This window comes from Canis lupus, chromosome 1 (assembly GCF_048164855.1).
Source record: "Canis lupus baileyi chromosome 1, mCanLup2.hap1, whole genome shotgun sequence".
NCBI lineage: Eukaryota > Metazoa > Chordata > Mammalia > Carnivora > Canidae > Canis > Canis lupus.
This window is the reverse complement of record NC_132838.1, coordinates 66,054,761-66,074,614: the sequence shown is the minus strand read 5'-3', so window position 1 is coordinate 66,074,614 and position 19,854 is coordinate 66,054,761. Positions and strand designations below refer to the sequence as shown.

The 19,854-nt window shown below is 34.8% G+C and overlaps 2 long non-coding RNA genes across 2 annotated transcripts in view; both read left to right on the top strand.

Moving 5' to 3' along the window:
* Positions 1–1,773: 1,773 nt before the first annotated feature.
* On the top strand, positions 1,774–5,181 carry LOC140637093 (uncharacterized). The gene is made up of 2 exons (XR_012034328.1): positions 1,774–2,561; positions 2,931–5,181. It is a non-coding gene; the product is annotated as an uncharacterized lncRNA (long non-coding RNA).
* Positions 5,182–5,941: 760 nt separating this feature from the next.
* LOC140637090 (uncharacterized) overlaps positions 5,942–19,854 on the top strand; it is a 39,486-nt gene continuing 25,573 nt past the window's right edge. The window contains exons 1-3 of the long non-coding RNA XR_012034325.1: positions 5,942–6,648; positions 12,352–12,458; positions 13,712–13,870. This is a non-coding gene — a long non-coding RNA (uncharacterized lncRNA). The remainder of the gene's footprint in view (positions 6,649–12,351; positions 12,459–13,711; positions 13,871–19,854) is intronic.

The following is a 19,854-nucleotide window of genomic DNA, read 5'->3' as shown; positions in this document are numbered from 1 at the left end:
CTGCCTTCAGCTCAGGTCGTGATCCCAGGGTGCTGGGATCGAGCCCCACATCGGGTTCCCTGCCCCATGGGGGGGCCTGCTTCTCCCTCTCCCTGCTGCTCCCCCTGTTTGTGCTCTCTCCCTCCCCCCCCCGGTAAAATAAATAAATTTAAATTTTTTTTTAAAAATAACCTCTTTCTTGATCCCATCTTTGGTTACTGCCCTTTGACAAAAAAACTAGAAAGCATTGGCTAAATTTGATGTCTCCAGTTCCTTTACTTCCATTTTCCCCTGAAGCTACTGCAATCAGACTTTTGTTCTTATCTCTCAAAATTGTTGTATGTCAACATAAGTAAGAATACTTTTAACTCCAGTGGCCAATTCTCAGACTTCAGTTTATTTGACTAACAAGGAGTATCTGTTGGGTTTTATAATTCTTCCTTCCAGGAAACATTTTCTTTAATTTGATGCTATTCTCTTTTGGTTTTCTCCTACTTGACAACCATTCATTCTCCATTTCTGGTTTCTCCTTGTGTCCTTTATCTCTAGATACTGAAGTACCCCGGAGCTCAGTCATCAGATTTCTTCTCTATCTACACACTTCCTATGTGATCTCATCCATGACTTTAAGTACCAATTTTACATCTCCTGCTAATTCTCTTCCCTAATCAGACCTTTATATCCAATTCTCCACTAGGCTGGAATTTTAAGTCACCTAAATTTAACACATCCAAAATTAGGTCTTGATAATACCCTATATCCCAAACCTGCTCCTAACACCAACTTCTCTACCACAGCTGACGGCACTTCCATTTTTCCAATTACTCAAGCCAAAATCTTGGAATCATCCTTGGCTCCTCTCTTTCTCTCACCCCACACTCAATCTTTCAACACATTTTGTGAGCTCTGTTTGTAGTATCTGATCCCTTTTGGCCAAGTCACCTTCATCTCTCACTTGGATTATTGCAACACCCTCCTGACTGTGTCTCAGACTGTTTCTATTTATCCTGGACAGAAGAGCCAGGTTTAACTCAGATTATGTAACTCTTCTCCTCAAACCCCTTCCATTTCCATCAAAATAAAAGTTCTACAATGACTTTTCAGGTTTACCTGCCTGCCAAGTACAAACACACATACAAATGCAGAATGAACTCTTTGACCTTATCTCCCACAATTAAGCAACTCACTCTCCTCCGGCCGTATTAGCATCCCCGATAGCCTTCAGACACACCTGAAATCCATCATATACACCAACTACTCCCCCATCAGGTGTTTGCACTTATTATTCCCTCTGCCAAGAATGCTTTTTCCTCATTTACTCACAGAAGTGTCTCCATCACTTCCTTCAAGTCTCTGCTCTGACAAGGATCAGAGAGACCTATTTAAAATAGAAACTCCACACATGGATACACATATACACCTAGACGCACACATGTGCACATGCACAGACACAGGTCTGACAGTGTGCAAAAGCTGACTTATCTTCTTAGCACTGTGTTCAGTGACGTTATGTTGGTAGCCAAAAGTATTTACACCACTGGAATTGGAAAATGCACAAATCAGGGATTTTTTTATTGTGTCTTTTGGAAAAGAAATTCTTAAACGTTTACCAACATAACACTGCACATATCCCCGCTGATATAAATATCCTCTCTCTGTGGTTTACTTTTCTCTATAGCACTTTTCACCATCTAATATGGCTTCTGCATATAGAAAACTGTTATTGTAGTTTTATTTATGATATAATAATTGGAGACAGTTATTATTCATTAAGAGGGGAATGGAAATACCTATTGTTGTACATCTTAGTTTCCTAGCATTACTGTAACAAATTACCACCCATGTAATGGATTCAAACAGTGCAAACTTACCATCTTTCAGTATTGCAGGTCAGAAATCCTAAAATCAGTGTCAGCAGTCTGCCTTCCTTCTGGAGGCTCTGGGAGAGTGTCTGTTTGCTTGCCTTTTCTAACTTCTAGAGGCCATTTCCATTCTTTGGCTCAAAGCCCTTCCTCCACTTTCAAAACACATCACTTTACTTTCTGTTTTGATCACATCTTTTTCAGACTTTGATCTGCTCGACATCTTCTAAGAGCCCTTGCTATCGCTTTGGGCCTATCCAGATAATCCAGGATTATCTGGTCATCTCCAGATCCTTAACTTCATCACATCTGCAAAGTCTCTTTTGCCAAGCAAGGTAACATTTTCAGATTCTGGAGATTAGGACATAGATATCTTTAGGGGGAAGGGGAGCTTTGTTCTGCCTACTACATGCTCTCTTCCGGGGCTTCAGTGGTGGATATGGTTTATATCTGCTCTGTCCCATACAGTAGCAATATGTGGCCATTGAGTATTTGAAATATGGCTAGCATGATTAACGATATTAACTTTATTTAAATGTCATTTCCATTTACCAGCCACATGTCATTAGTAGCTACCATATTGGACGGTGCAGTTAGAGAAAACCAACAAGTAATTCCAACAAGTAATTCCCTCTTACACTTTTGTAGGTAGGTGGAACCCAAGGAATAGGATTCAAAGAGAACTTTCAATTTATCTGCATTTTTCATACTTTCTATAATGTGAGTACTTTTTTCTAATTTTTACACATTTAAAACAATATTTATGTAGGGTATAACAGTAATAATTGTATTTATCCCTCTAGTGAAGCATGTCCCTACATATTATAGTATTCAATCTAAACAAAAGTATGGTATTGGTATGGCTGTTATGGGTGTTACTATTTCTATTGTATGTGAAATTAAATGATCACAGAGCTTGAATGGCCCAGGTAAAAAAGTTTATGTGGAAAATTTAAGGCATTAACTCTGATGTTTTCATTTTCCAATATGTTACACTATCTTAAAATATAAGAGAAGTGTTCAAATTCTGCTCAATTGCTTTCCTTTAAAAAAAAAAAAAAAAACTTCTTATTTTTTTTTTTTTTACAGACTTTCACCTTCAACAGAGTAAAACATTGGAAAATTTCATCACAACCTGGATTTCCAAACATTCTTCTTTTCTTTTATGCTTTTTAGTAATTAAATTCCGTTGATTCAAAGGATGAAAAATAACAGAACAGCTATTGGAACCCTAGCCCACAAAACTAGAATTTTCCCCCAAAACTGAAAGTGTCTAGGGTGATGACAACCCTAAGTCCAAATCCAGGTAAAGTAAAAGGGAATCCAGGTAGAAAAAACGAGGTATGGACAGGAGTAGCATTGACACCAGAAGGATAAATACATCTCCCTTTTTTATCCCAACCAGGAGTCTTCTAATGTAAATTTGCCCTGATTTGAAAAGCACAAGGCCCCTTTGATGCTGTTGTTTACTCTGCTGTTTACAAAAATAAAATTTGTTCAAAGAAAATTACTGAGAGATTTTTCACCCCTTTAATGCTATTCTAAGGCATTGGTATGTATGAAAAACAATATAAATTTTGAGAATTTTTGCCATTTTTGTTAGTGATATCTATTGATGTCTAAGATTCTTTTAAAATAGGGATGAATTTTTTTTTCAGAATCTATCCTAAGAAAATAATCCTAATATAAAATCAGTCTTACGCACAGAGATTTTTTAAATATTTTAAAAACATATCTAATATGGAAATTGGGATACATACATTCAATTAACTATTATTGTGGTCATATTAAAAATGACATTTATGAAAGACTTAAGCCTAGAAGACAGTGATGTTAATCCCAAGTGGGAGAAAAATGCGTGTGTACCAAGTTAAATAGAATATGACCCCAAAAATATTGAAAAACATGATATGCATGCACATACACACAACACTGAGAAGAAATATACCATAATATGGACTTAATTTTTAGATAATGGGCATGTGGATGACATTTTTATTATTTTAAATGTCCAGTTTTCTACAATAAACATCCTTTAAAGAAGAAACGATGAGATATTTCATATTTTGCCTGATATTGTATATAGTTTAAAATGTTTACTAAATAAATTTCATTAATGTACTTCTAAGAAAGCTACATTAGAAAAACCTTAAAAAAATAATGGATAATGTTTTTTGGTATTTGACACAATCTTGGAAAATAATTTGATCTTGCTTTTTGTATAGTGTACTAATGCATACATATGGAATATGTTACTAGATAATGAATTCATGAGAATTAACATTTTTGGATCACTTTAAATGAAATGAATGACTTAGAAGATTGTTTCTGACTTGTGCTTTTGTGCTTGTTAGCAAAGCATTACAAAAAGTGTTAATAATAAACACTGTCTGATAGAATCTTATAGTTTGCAAAAAGTTTTGACATATTATTTTATTAGAACATTAAGAAAATTAGGTTGATTATAATAAGGACTAATCTTCAACAAAGCAGGAAAAAATATCCAATGGAAAAAAGACAATGTCTTCAACAAATGGTGTTGGAAAAACTGGACCATTTTCATATACCATACACAAAAATAATTCAAAATGGATGGAAGACCTAAATATAAGACAGAAAACCATCAAAATTCTAGAGAACACAGGCAGCAACCTCTTTGACCTCAGCTGTAGCAACTTCTTACTAGACACAATGCCAGAGGCAAGGGAAACAAAAGCAAAAATGAACTATTGGGACCTCATCAAGATAAAATGCTTCTGCACAGCAAAGGAAAGAGTTAACAAAACCAAAAGACAACAAAATGGGAGAAGATATTTGCAAATGACATATCAGATAAAGAATCTATAAAGAATTCATCAAACTCAACACCCACAAAATAAATAATCCAGTTAAGAAATTGGCAGAAGACATGAGCAGATATTTTTCCAAAGAAGACATACAGATGGCCAACAGACACATGAAAAGATGCTCAACATCACTCATCATCAGGTAAATGCAAATTAAAACCACAATAATATACCACCTCACACCAGTCAGAATGGCTAAAATTAACAACACAGGATACAACACATGTTCGCGAGGATGTGGAGAAAGGAGAACCCTCTTATACTGTTGGTGGGAATGCAAGCTGGTGTGGTCACTCTGGAAAACAGTGTGGAGCTTCCTAGGAATGTTAAAAATAGAACTGCCCTATGACCTAGCAATTGCACTACTAGGTATTTACCCAAGAGAAACAAAAATGCAGATTCAAAGGAGCACATGCACCCCAATGTTTATCACAGCATTATCAACAATAGCCTAAATGTCCATCAACAGATGAATGAATAAAGAAGATATGGTGTGTGTGTGTGTATGTATATGTATGTATATATATATATATATATATATGATGAAATATTACTCAGCCAACAAAAAGAATGAAATCTATTTGCAATGACATGGATAGAGCTAAACTGTATTATGCTAAGCAAAATAAGACTGTCAAAGAAAGACAAATACTATATGATTTCACTCATATGTGGAATTTAACAAAACAGATGAACATATGGGAAGGAAAAAAAGAGGGCGGTGGGAAGCAAACCAGAAGAGACTCTTAACAATGGGAAACAGAGGGTTGATGGAGGAAGTTGAGTGGGGAATGTGCTAGATGGGTGATGGGCATTAAGGAGGGCATTTGTTTTTTTTGTTTTTTTTTGTTTTTTTTTTTTTTTATTTATGATAGTCACAGAGAGAGAGAGAGAGAGGCAGAGACACAGGCAGAGGGAGAAGCAGGCTCCATGCACCGGGAGCCTGATGTGGGATTCGATCCCAGGTCTCCAGGATCGTGCCCTGGGCCAAAGGCAGGCGCCAAACCACTGCGCCACCCAGGGATCCCCAAGGAGGGCATTTGTGACAAGCACTGGGTGTTATATGTAAATGATGAATCACTAAATTATACACCTGAAACCAATTTTACTGTGTATGTTAACTAACTAGAATTTAAATAACTTGAATAAAAAAAATAAAATTTTAATCTGCCAGATATACCACTGTTGCCAAAAATTTTTATAACTTTAAAATACCTCTGTCGTAGCTCTTTCATCATTTGTGAAATACAAACATTTATAAAATTTTGGAACCTGCCATATTTCAGTTTTTCATCAACGCAGTGGTTTGTAAGAAATTATTCCAGAAACTGGAAAATTTCACCTACTTGTGCATCTCTTAATATTCATATTTCAAAAGTTTAGCTCAGCTAAGAGCATCTTTTCTAATCCTCTTCCCCTCACTGATTATCCCATGTTTCAGGTTGAATATGGAGTGGTTATAGGGACACAAATCTGTGTTTCAGTGTTGATGATAGATATGGGCTTTGAAATAAGTCCTTGTTAGGAGTCCCAAAAACTTTGGGCTTTTTGATGTGTTTTCCATGATTGAAAGATTGCTTTGAAATAGGACATAGTATTCCAAAACAAATGGACTTTGCTAAGAAATATTAAGTGGGACTAAAAATCGTAAGTTGGAGCAAAAGCTACATTGTTAACAATAATTCTTTCGTAACTTTTTTATGCTATAAAGAACAATTGCTACTAGAACATTATTTGGAACAGAACAGGGCAAAAGAGAAATACTGTAATTTTAAAATTTTACTCAGCTGGTAATAGGCCCACATAAAATCATCAGTATTTTTTTCTCTTAATTTAGGGACTCCAGGGAGTTTTCAAATTGGCATCGCTTTCCATAGATAAATTATTAAGGATTCTGTGAGAAATAAAATGACATCAATTGGCCAGTTGTCAAGAAAAAAGAATAAACTATTTCTTTCCAGGTAAAACTTCTTCTCTTCTGTCTCTAAAATAGCCACATTTTTCTGGGGGAGGGGAGATTTTTTTAAGCAAATGGAGAAAATTCCAAAATAATTTATTATTTAGCAACTTTTATTAGACAACAAGGAGAAGGGAGAGCTAGGATAAAGTGGAAAAAAAATACACCTCCCTTCCTTCCTCTTCAGGCACAAGGACTGGGAGAGAAAAGCTTTAAACTGGGTAAATGTTTAAAGTTTTTATTTATTTCCCTGGACTGAATTGTAATGATGGATAATTATGAGACTTGATTAAACTTTATTTCTCATCAGAATAGAGGGTTTTTGAGTTTATTACCAAGAGACAGTAAAATCCTGATATTTGCACCTAAAAAAAAGAAGGAGGGAGGAAGGGAGGGAGAAAGAATAAAGTTAATTTCCACCTATATTTCATCGTCTGGCTTCAATAATCTTAAGCCATTACAAAAAATATGATAAAAGTAACTATACTTTTGTGTTCAATAATCTTAAGCCATTACAAAAAATATGATAAAAGTAACTATACTTTTGTGAGTGTTTACTATATTTCATCGTCTGGCTTCAATAATCTTAAGCCATTACAAAAAATATGATAAAAGTAACTATACTTTTGTGTTCAATAATCTTAAGCCATTACAAAAAATATGATAAAAGTAACTATACTTTTGTGAGTGTTTACCATGTGTGCCCAGACTACTCTAGATATCAAGTACATGGGCACATCTAATCTTCTCTAGAACTCTAGAGGTACATACTATTACTATCCTCGTTTACAGAGAAGGTAAAGGAGATCCAGAAGTAACTTCTCAAAATTTACATCTTTAGTGGAGATGAGATGAGTTTTATCACAGCAAAACCTGGGAATAACATAAAATGTCTAGTTAAATAAACATAGTCTGTCCTTGCACTACCAGGCACTCACGTAAAGCAATGATTTTAACCACCAAGTGGAACTATGTAAAAATATAGCTTACTAATGGTAAATGAAAAAAAATCAAAATATTCTATCATTGGTGTTTTGGCTTATATGTCTTTTGTTAAAAATAAAGTTTATAAAAAACAGCTTGAAGAAAAATCACAAAATGTGAGTGAAAGGGTATTAATTTAATGGGTGTTTTCTTTTCTCTGTAATTTTCTGTTTATTTAATGTGGTAACATTGGACCTCTATTGGAAGAATAAATTAATACAGTGTAAAAAGTAATTCACTTGAACTTTTTTTATCAAAACCAGTCAAAGGGTTTACATTTTAAAAATTGACTTCAGCTAGGTTTTTAGTATTATGAGACTAGCAATGATGAAAACAAAACTGTCTTACTCCTTATTGAAAATTAATTTTCTAACATGGCCATATCCTTAAAACCAATCTTTTTTGAGCACATCTGGGTCCCAGGTAAACAAAGGAGGAATCAGAAGTTAAGTACATGCCCTTTTCTTTAAGGTCAGTTTCTGAAAACTACACATAGCACATTACTTCTATTTCTTTGAAAAGAACTCTCCTATATCATGAACCAAAATGTAAATCAGGGTAGAAAATGCTATTTGTATTTGGGCTACCATGTGCCCAGCTAAAAATCAAGGAATGTATAGTAACTGGGAGACTTTCATGCATGAGGTTTTACTGAGAGTCAATATAAATAGAGATTAGAAAGGATTTTGAAGTCAAATAAACTAGAATCTGAGTACAGGTCTATCACTTAGCTTTAAGACCTTACACAAGTGGCTAATCTCTCTAACCATGAATTACATGATCTGAAAAGGGGGAAATCCTAATATTATGACTAGAGTATACATTTGCCTATCTAGTATGTAACTATACAGTATAGTTTTGACTGCCTTACTATTTTGGCAGGAAATAATTATTGTGTGACTCCTGTAAAGCTGTCATCACACTACATGACATATAACAATTTTCTATTTTCATCAAGCACCCCTATTATAATTTGTTATTATGTTCTGTAAGATAGAATTTTTCAACCAAAAATTAATCATCAAATTCTACGATTAGTTCGATTATCATAATCACACACCAAACATAAAGATATGGGGTTTTTCATTTGCTCCACACCCAATTAAATGCTTGAACTCATGACACTGAATTCAAGAGTTGCATGCTCTACTGATCGAGCCAGCCAGGCACACCTATAAAGATGTATTTCAAAAGACAAATTTTGCATTTGACTACAGAGCAGGTGACAAAAACAATATTGTTGTAATATCCTCAAAAATCCAAGCTACTATTCTCTCTACCCATTTACCTCTGTACATACATTTCAAATGCAAAATTAGGGAGCATGTGAAAAAACCAACCAGCAGCAGCAAGCACAAGAGAAGTAATAGTCATCTAAAGTAGACCCTCAGAAACATCTGATAAAAAAAGATAGATTATAGTATATAAAAAAGTTTTAAAATTTTTTAAATTAGAAAGTAACTCATTATAAAAAATGAAGCCAGACATATTTTTAAAAAATAAAATGAATATTAATAAATTTTAACAGAATATTATTTAAAATTAAATAAGGCATGGAAGCAGCAAAATAGGAAAGTAGTGACTTGTAAACTGAGGAAACTACAAAGTGATGGAAAATATGAAATATAATTTTTTTAAATATGGAGGAAACAGGAATTCAGGAGGAGAGAATAGACAGAATGGAAAAAAAAAAGAGAGAGAAATATTCCAAACATAATGGCTAGGATTTTCCAGAACAGAATTTTTACTTTTGAGCAACATTATACATCTCAAGCAGGATAAATAAAACAAAATCTGCACCTAGAAACATGTTAGGAAAACTACCAGATACCATAGACAAAGGAAATATGGTAAATACCTCTCAAGATTAACCACAGCCTTAAAAAGAAGAAAAATAAACAGAGAGTATAATTTGCTATAGTATCAATAGAAGCCAAAAGATTGTGGAATAACAACCGTAAACTACTGCAGCTAATAAGATTCAACATAGAATTTTATAATCAATCTATCATTCCAAATTGAGGGCAATATAAAAGACATTTTTGGAAAAACAAAAAATGATCATTATGATCAATAGCTTTTATAGAGATATTGTCCAAAGAATGGAATAAAGAAATTAAATGAATAAACAATTAAATAAAGAATTAATAAAGAAATTAGGAATGAAGAAATTTAAACCAGAAAGAAGAATTTGGATGAATATACAAATGAGTAAATCTAAACAAACCGCGATCCTAAAGAGTAATAATAATATTCAATTTGGGAGAATTTAGTGGAAATTAAACCCTAGACAACAACGACATATGAGGTAGGAGGAAGAATAATCAGAGTGAAAATAGTGTGATATTTTCTTTGGGAGAAGAAAAGTAGAAATATTGTATAACTTTGCATTTTATTAAGTATGTATATTAAAATACTAAATGATTAAAAAATAGAAGATGTAGCTTCCACCCATACAAAAAAAAAATAAAAGAGAATTAGTCAAAGCCAAAAAGTATAAACAGCAGCATTATTATCCACAAGTATATGAGATTAAAGAACAAAACTTTAAAGAAGAACCAGTATTCTTAAAGTGATTGAACACATAAAAACTAAAGAGAGGATTTGGCCTCCTGGGTGGTTCAGCGGTTGAGCCTCTGCTTTCAGCTCAGGATGTGATCCTGGGGTCCCGGGATCGAGCTCCATGTCAGGTTCCCTGCATGGAGCCTGCTTCTCCCTCTGCCTGTGTCTCTGCCTCTCTCTCTCTCTGTCTCTCATGAATAAGTAAATTAAATCTTTATAAAAAAACTAAATAGAATATTACTAAACTCAAAAATAAGTCTAAGAAATTATCTACAAACTGGAACCAAGATATCAGAGAAATTACTAAAGAGAAGTTAAGAGATGTTGACGATAGAATGCGGATATCCAACATAAAAATGAATCCAGACAGAGGGAACAGAGGATAAAAGAGAGGCAATAGTTTTTGGAATGGCTTGGAATTTTCCAAAGTTGACAGAAGATACAAAATCTCAGATCCCTCAAGTACAAGCAGGAAAAAAAGAATTAATAGACAACAAATGCACTGTAGGGAAATTGCTGAAAACTTGAGAAATAGGTAAGATCCTAAGAGGAGCAAGATGAAAGGGAAGGTTCTTCCAATTTTTTGTGAAGAGAGTATAATTTTAACATAAAGACTATATAAAGACAATGAAAGAAAGAAAAATGAGGGGCTTATGAACTGGATGGAAAATTCTAAATAAAAAATCTTAGCCCAAAAAAAAAAAATTAGCAACCTATTAAGAAATAGATTGAACCCAGGAATGTAAGGTGATTAACTCTGTAACAGCTCCTGTCATGAGTGCACTATGATGGCCACACAGGAGTTGTGTCTTTCCACGGTGTCAGCTTTACTCAGTGATAGAGCAAGGCTAACATAATTAAAAGCAAGTTCAGGAATCCAAACCCAGTGACATTTCACCACGTGATTAGTTTGACTTCTTACAAGGCACACAAAGCAGAGCACAAGACAAGTCACAACCCAAACAAGATAACACAGGGAGTAGTAAGCGAAAGAACCCATGCAAAGTCAGTCTGGTGGGCGCACGGCTGAGATAAGGCCTGGGTCCAGTCCAGGTCAGCTCTGGGCACTTATGCTTGTTATGATCAAGCAACGAAGGACCTCAGTTCTGTTCAGAGATCAATCAGGCAAAGCCTCTGGCGGCAGCTGCCCTTTTGAAGTGGTCAGACATAGAGGGGTCAGTGTCTGAGGAGCCATAGTTTGCTGCGAAAATCCTCTTTTTAAAGGGATTTAATCAGTCTTGGGCTCCTGCAGACCTCCTCTGCTTCTACTTGTTATCAGCTCTGGGGTATGGTCAGCTGGTGCTGGTCTCCACGATATCTGGTAGCTGTGGTGCCCTTAACTGCTGGCGTCATTGCTTGACACAGGTCCCTGCTTGACATGAGTGACTCCATCTTGTTCTCTACAGCGACTAATGTAAATTCACCACAGTGACTTTAAAGGAAAAAAAAACATATAGATATTTCAACAAAAGTAAACAATTTTGATAAAATTCATCACATATGTGGAACTTAATAAAACTACTAGCAAACTAGGAACAGAAGGAAACTTCTCTCCCTAATGAGCGCTATCTACCAAAACCCACTGCAGATAACAAACTCAATTTCAAAACATGATAAGCAATCTAAACATGATAGACAATCCCTTATAATTCAGAAACATTTTAGTCAGCATTGCATTGGAAGATCTTGCCAGTTAAATAAGGTAAAGGAGTTATTAAAAAAAATAGGAAATAGAAGAAGCATTTGGAAATGAAAGAATACTGTCACTATTTCTTAAAAAAAAAGAAAAAGAAAAAGAAAAAGAAAACATTATTGTGAAAACCTACAGATAATTTCAGTGAATAAAAGACATTAGCAAGTTTTTTTTACATAAGCTCAGTATATAGAATCAGTAGTGGTCAATATACTTGAGTGACAAACAAAAAATGTATTTTAAAAAAGATATCATCTACAATAGTAACAAAACCCATAAATTTCCTGAGGATAAATCTGATAAATGAGGTATAATATTTACAGAAAATACAGTAAAGTATTATTCAGAGGCACGTAAAAGTCTTAATTAAGGGCTATAACATGTTTATGAATAGCAATCATGAATAATAAAAATATGACAGTTTCTCCCAAAATTAATCTATAAAATTAACGCAGTTTCAATCCACAGGACTTTTATGGAACCTAACAAGTAAATCCAAAAATGTATATGAAAAAGCAAAGGAACACGATAGAAACTGGAATTGAGAATATGCTTAAAATCATGGGAATATAAATGTAAGTAACGATAAAATACAATTTTAGAATCATCAGGTTGACATAAACTACTAGATTAGATAAGATCAAAGTTTTATGAGACGTGAGGAAATGCAAATCATTTATACATTCCTGGCGAGATTGTAAAAAAGCAAGACAATATGCATATACTCTAAACAGTAATTTTTTTTAATGATTTTTATTTATTTACTTGAGAGAGAGCGAGAGAGCACAGACGGAGAGGGAGAAGCAGACTCCTTGCTTAGCAGGGAGCCTGGCTTGGGGTTGGAGCTCAGTCCCAGGACCCCAAGATCATGACCTGAGTCGGAGGCAAACACTTAACCCACTGAGCCACCCAGGCGCCACTACAAAACAAATTATTTCTGGGTTTCTACCCTTGACAACTTCCACATACACATGCAAAGAAATGTGTACAGGATGGTCACTGAGCACTTTGCAACAACAAAACTTTGGAAAAATACAACCACCTCCAATAACTGGTTTACTTATGCAGTGGAATGATGTAGATAGTCGTTAAAAAGTTATTGAAGTAAATCTACAGGCATCAATATGGCTAAATCTCAAAAACATAATGTTGGGTAAAAATAGAAGCTGCAGAAACTTCCATGAGTATAACACTGATCTAAAAATGTTCAAATGTAAAGCAAGCAGTATAGGTTTATGCATATAGTAGCTATGTATAGCACATACTGGAATTGCACAGAGCAATTTCAGGGTAGTGGTTGCCTCTGGAAATGGAGGCACGGATAAAAGATGGGGCTGCAGCTGTTGCTGTTTCTTCAAACAAACAAACAAAATACTGATGAAGATTGAAACGAGTACGATAAGATATGAAAAGCTATCTTAGCTCAGTGGTGAGGACATATTTTTGTATGTTCAGAATTTTAAAAATACCCATACCTGTGGATAGAGCTGTGTGTACCTAGATTTTTATTGCAACATGGATTGTAATTACAAAAAAAAAAAAAAGGATCAATTGAATATCCTTAGATAGAAAAATAAGTAAATTACAATATATCATACCCAGGAATGCTGTTAATTGTAAACCTATAGGAATGTGTGTTTGATTGATTGATTGATGGCTCCAGTTCTTTATGCTTCCCATTCGAAGTCAGGGCATTCTTCCCCCACTCCTTGATGCCAGGCTCACCTACAGCACTTGCGCTGGCCAAAGGAACGTTATCAAACATGGCATAACCAGAGGTGAGAAAAAATTCTTATGCACTGTGACTTGCTCTCTTGCTCCTTACCAGAACCATGAGAACATGCCAGAGCCAGCTTGCTGAGGAAATGTGAGGAATACCAGGAGGACAGCTGAGTCAGCACTACGTTGACCATCCTGCACCAACCAGCCCCCTCAGAGCCTACAAATGACTAGAGAGAGATGTCTGAGAGAGTCCTGCTGAGATCAGGTAAGCTAACCCCAGATCAATAAAAATACCCAGGCAATCATAGAGCTGTGGGACAAAAATTACTTTTCACTCCCTTCACCAAAGAGGTAAGTGACAAGGAAAATTATGATTGGAAAGCGACGAAGATAGAATGTTTACAACATCATTTTTGTAATCAGAGTTTTCCCTGATAATTTATCGTTCGGGTAAAAGGATAGAAACAGCATTCTTCACCATTACTTCCCCTTAAATGTCTTCTTCCTTAACTGACTCTAAAGAGAAGTGATTGTGCATTCAGCACTCCGACTACAGCTGGTATCTACGAGTTTACATTTGTCGGTAGTTTACAGTTAGACAGCCTCAGTTTGCATCAGAAACAAATTTATGCAAGGACCAGTTGTTTCCAAAATATAATATTTTAACAAGCAGTTAAAGAGAATTACTAACAGGGTTTTAAAGCAAGTCTAAATGCAGTCTCTTCACATTAAAAATGTAAATGGATTTTACAATTGTAGAATTATAAAATTGGAAGGATCCATAAGAGATTGCTTGGTTCTGACACCTGGCAAATAAGTTAAAGTTTTAAATTAGCATTCATTTTAGGATATACATGAATATGTGCACCTTTATCTCTGCCCTTTATTTTATTAAAATACTATGCTATCCAGAGCAGAGTCGTGATTTGCTTGCCAAACTTTTGCAAAGCAGGTACTTTTTTTAGCAAACAAATAGCAGACATGTTTTTCTGTTTAGGTAAATGTTAATAATAACAGCTGGTTTGGTAATTCAGTTATTCGGCAAAGACACTGTAAACTACTTGAAAAGAAACCATCTGGTTTGCAGTTGTAAAACTGAAACCAATTAAAACATTTAAATGGCATTTTGTTTTTCATTTTAATCTGTAAAAATATATTTTCCAAGCTCTAATTAGTGGGTGATTTTTCTCTATTGCTTTTGTAATATGAATCTGACTCTCAAATAATTTCTAAGTTCAACAAAGGTGTTCCTATAATTGATATTGTACTGGGACATCAGACGAATTAAATGATAAAGAACACAAAAGGTACATGCACACAGACACAAATAATGCAGAAAACAGAATTTCTATATATCAAAGATGATAAAACAAAACGTCCACCACTTCACAAGAATTATTCGGCTAGGTATAGCCTAAGAACCTGATAATTCAGCTAAAGCACTTATATCTGCTTAAAAATGAAAAAGAAAAATTTAGCAAGCAAGCAAGAAAAAAAATAACTCAAAGATTATAATCAGAAATGCACTTTTCTTCCCCCATTTGTTCTCCTTTCAAAATTTATTCGGCGATAGGAACTCTTCACTTTGACTCTGGAATAAAACCCAAGTAGCCCCGTCACTGTTCTTCTCACTTACTTACGGATAATAAAAAGTACTATGATGACTCCAGGTTTCAAAGCTCAGAGTTGGTCTCAGAATGTCCAGGCCCATGTAATAGTCAAAGTATCCAACTTCACTGAAAATTAGAGCTACACCCCATCCTGACGTGGAGCATACAGGCCTGTTCTAAGAAGCCAATAAAGTGGTGAGAGGTACTCATTTGGTATCTCTTTCCCTCTTAACTCTTCTCCTTGGGCCGTCATTCCTACACCACTCTCTCACCAACTGTGGTTATTAAAGCTTCCCTCTAGAGAAGACATGAGAGGAAGGACAAGGGATGAGCTGGAGCAAGAACATTCTTATTTGACCACCATTGTCTTAGGTTGCCATCTATCTCTCAGGCACCGGCGGATGTTTAAAGCTAATACTTTCTCTTCTGGGGAACTTTTATATTTGTTTGGGATGCCCTACCCTCCAAACCTCCCTTTTGAGGCTTCTTTGCCTTCTTGCGGACCTTCCTGTATGCTATCTAATAAACATCTATGAAAAGTCTCTTTCTCAACCATATATGATGAGCACAAAGTGCTGAGGCATCCTTTTCCCCCTACTTGGAGTATAGCAGGACAATCTCAACAGAGGAGCTACATTTCCACTCCCATTGTAGCTAGCCGCTCCCTTGCCCTCCACATTTCTGTGACTCCCTAAGGGCAGGGCCATTGCCCAGTCTCTGAATCATCCTGTTAGAAATCCTCTCTTCATTGTAGATGAAGTGGGAATCCTAATTCTGTTCGAAAAATCCTTTTCACTAATCTCCACACCCTCTGCTCTTTGTTATTTATATTCCCAATGAGAGTAAGAGATTTTGAGCATCAAGAAGCCCTTGTACAGACATTTCCTTTGAAAATGTTCATCTTGGTTTGGCATCTCACTCTAGAATTTCATAGCTCATTACATTCTAATATTTCAATTAAAATTTCACTTTAACATCTGGCCTCAATAGTGGGTTTTTTTTGTTTTGTTTTAATAACCCTTAGCTAAAATAAAAAAGTAATAATCCCTACTTAGAGCAAATATTTAAATGCTATACAGATGAAATATTTCCACCTTCAAATTAATAGAACCATTACAGATATTTGACACCTACTGTAAATCTATTTTTCCATAATCTTGATGATGTTACAGAATAAGTCATAAAAAGTTAATGAAATAAAAATAATTGGGTTCTTTTTGTAGTTGCTATTGCCATTGTTGGCCTGGCATCCCCATCACCCTCCTTTAAAAACAAACAAACAAACAAACAAACAAACAAACAAACAAAACAATCCTATATCTTGACCAGAGAGCCCATCATGAGACCTAGACTGGATAACTCATAATTTGCTTTAATTTTGGCTACATGGATAGGTCCAGGGATGGCTATATGTGTTCAAGTAAGGCAGTCAGAGGTCTCCTCTGGGATTTTTCTGCTAGAGATGATGAGAATCTGTTTCCTTTCTGATCTTGATACTCCAATATAAAGACAACATCAGAATTTCCGGCATCCATGTCCCTAACACCTAGAAAGCACTGATTAGAGGCAGAGAGTTTCTGACATTTGGGGCTGTCTTAGTTCCTGTTACCTTCCTTTAGTGGTCCACCCTGGCATCTTTCCTATAAATCTCCTTTTTAATTTAAGCTGATTTGAGAGCTGCTTCTACCACTTTTAGCCAAACATGGGTAAGATTTTGATGGTTCATTTCTTAAAGTGAATATCATGTGTGGGACCTTAAAATTTTTAAACCCAAATTAAGAGAAGTAAGTGCATTGTAGGGGCAACTATAATACCATTGATATTAAAGTAACTCCAATGGCTGTAAAGCCATAAACAAAGACTAAAAGAAGATAATTTAACATTCAAGGGAATGAGTTGACAATAGCAATAGAAAATGACAAGCATATCTTTTCAATTTCGGGATCTTGTGATGCCTAAGTGGTTTATACTCCTCTTTTTTTTAGGTCCTTTGTGGAGACTAAAGCTAGGTATAGCAAGTTCGAACAGACTAATTAATGGTTAATAAGAGCATTGCTTTCAATTACAAAATATATATAATAGGAAGATAAATATATAAATTTCCCTATCCAACAAAAACAAAAGAGAACATATAGAACATTAATTGCCTAAATCCAAACATTTCTAAATGCATGTATTCGCTTTCCCCTGTTTATTACTCTCCTTATTAAAAAAAAAAAAAAAAAAAAAAAAGACTTGAAGTAACAAGAAACCACTTGGATTCCAAAATTCTAATGACTTGAACACCCCATTCCAAGTGTTTCCAAAATATTTAAGATACCTTGTGTTTATAGAATCTTCTTATGAATGATTTTTATTATTATTTGCTTCTGGCTTCACATACTTTTCATAGAAATTCATTTAATTCCCTCAGAATTTGGAAACACAATATAAGTAATATTGTTTCATTCTACTATTCAACACATTTTAGGTTATGGGCCTGGAAACAGGTTCATGTAGACTGAAGAAAGAGTGTATCAAATCAGTAACTTATCTGCAATCCAGGATTTCAAATTAAATTTTCTAAGTACTTTGAATTAATTAGTTACTCATCACATATTACTTGGGTATCTTAACTATCCCAGGTGATTGTCAAACCCAAGTGTACAATAAAAAGACATTTTCCATATCTTACAAAAGAGGTGCTCGGCCAAACTCATGGCATACATTAAAGTGTGATTGTGTCTCTAATGGAAGTGTGCATGTGTATCTACATAAGTAATAGGATTATAGAAGGAGGAAGACTTAAATTTAGAGTTGAGAAATTGAAGAGAATTTCATAGGGCAGGTACCATTTGACTTGAGAATTGAATTCAATTTTCAGTTTAGGCCTGAAAAATATATACTGGTGTAGAAGTGGCTTTGGTCACCATCCCCCTTTTCAGGGGTCAATATATGAATATTTACACAGTGGGACATAGATACTGGATCCACATTGGACAGGGAGAGTTGAATGCAGAAGGTATGAAACACAGACTGGGCATAAGGCAATTGCCTTTGGAACCAGCTAACGTCTATCTGGACTTTACAAAACACATGGGGCTTCTTAGTGGGAACCTGAAGGCATTGCTTATTTTTTTAATTATATTTTTATGTTAATTGTAAATGGGTATTCTTAAAGTGCCAATCTTTCTAAATCTCCTTCTTAAAAAGAAGACAATAGTTTACCAGAATCTTATCATCATAGTTTTGTTGTTAAATGGAAACAAGTCCACAAATCAATATAATAATTTATCTTTTTGGTTTATATTTTCTCTTTGTAGAGTAGAACATTCAGAACAGAAGAAACTTCGAACTCTATTGTCAAAAAAAAAAAAGTATCTATTACCTTTCACGTGTTTCTCATAATCCTTTTAACTATCCAGATGATTGTCAAAGCTATTTATACTTAATCAGGGTTTTTCCTTCCTCCCAGCTTGAGTTCTCCTGCTATTGGACCCTAAAGTGAAATGTAAATTTATGGCATCAAAATCCAATCTAGGGCAACCGACTTTTACTGTGGTGGGTCGTGACTTTATGGTGTCACTGTAGCAAATGAGAAAAATTGCAGCAAAAGGGAATATTTGTCCAAATTATTCAAACAGTAGTAAAAATGATCCTCACAGCAATAGAAAAATAAAAGCTAACATAGCTCCTCCTTTATTACACTCCTCGGCTTCTACATTTATAGAAGTATAAAGAAACCTCTTTTAAAAATTAGTACCATGACTTTTTTAAAGACCATGTTCTTAAATGCACACAAATATACACAGCTAGTATGAAAATCACCATGCAATGTCCCCGTTTGATCAGATTAAATATTAAAGTTTGTGAGGAACAGTGAGAGGCCAGAGAGGAGGTGAGTTGATCACATCTTCCAGGGCTTTGAAGCACATTTTTGGCATCTAAAACAAAGACAAACATATTATCCATTGCTGCAGTACTTTGGCACAAATGTGCTTTATGCACAAGGGTCATGTATTTGTATTTTTCTCTATTGTAATGGATTAAGGTTGAATCCCGTAGCGCTATAATATTTGTATTTACAAATAGAAACCATATTTATGCTGAATGCATTTGTAACTAAGTGTACAATTCACAGCTTTATCGCTTGTTTTATGAGTCCATTTGGCTTGGCACAGAAAAAAATAATTAATCAAGTCTGTAGATTTCAGGGCCTGGTCTTTATTTATGCAGAAACTGCTTATTTATTAACATTAACCATCTCCCATTTGGTCTCAAAGAGACGTATGGTTACATGGAAACAGAATAGCTTTCAGTAGATGATTGCACAACTACAGATGCTTTTTTCCGACACTGTCACAGCTGAGGAGGTCCAACCAAATGAAAAACAGCTCTGATGAAGTGAGAAACAGAGAAGCGGTACCATGCAAACGTTATGACATAATAAAATGCAGGCCAGCACACGTTTTTTTTTTTTTTTACTCTCTTTATTAAATTTATGTGAATCAAGAGGAATGGGTGAAAAGCATATTTACTGATGATAAAAGTGATTCTCTGGATAATTTCAGTCATCTCATTTAAAACTTCTTCTTAAAAAAAAAAAAAAAAAAAACTTCTTCTTTATAAGTTTCTAGTTTTCCCCATTTCCTTTTAGCTC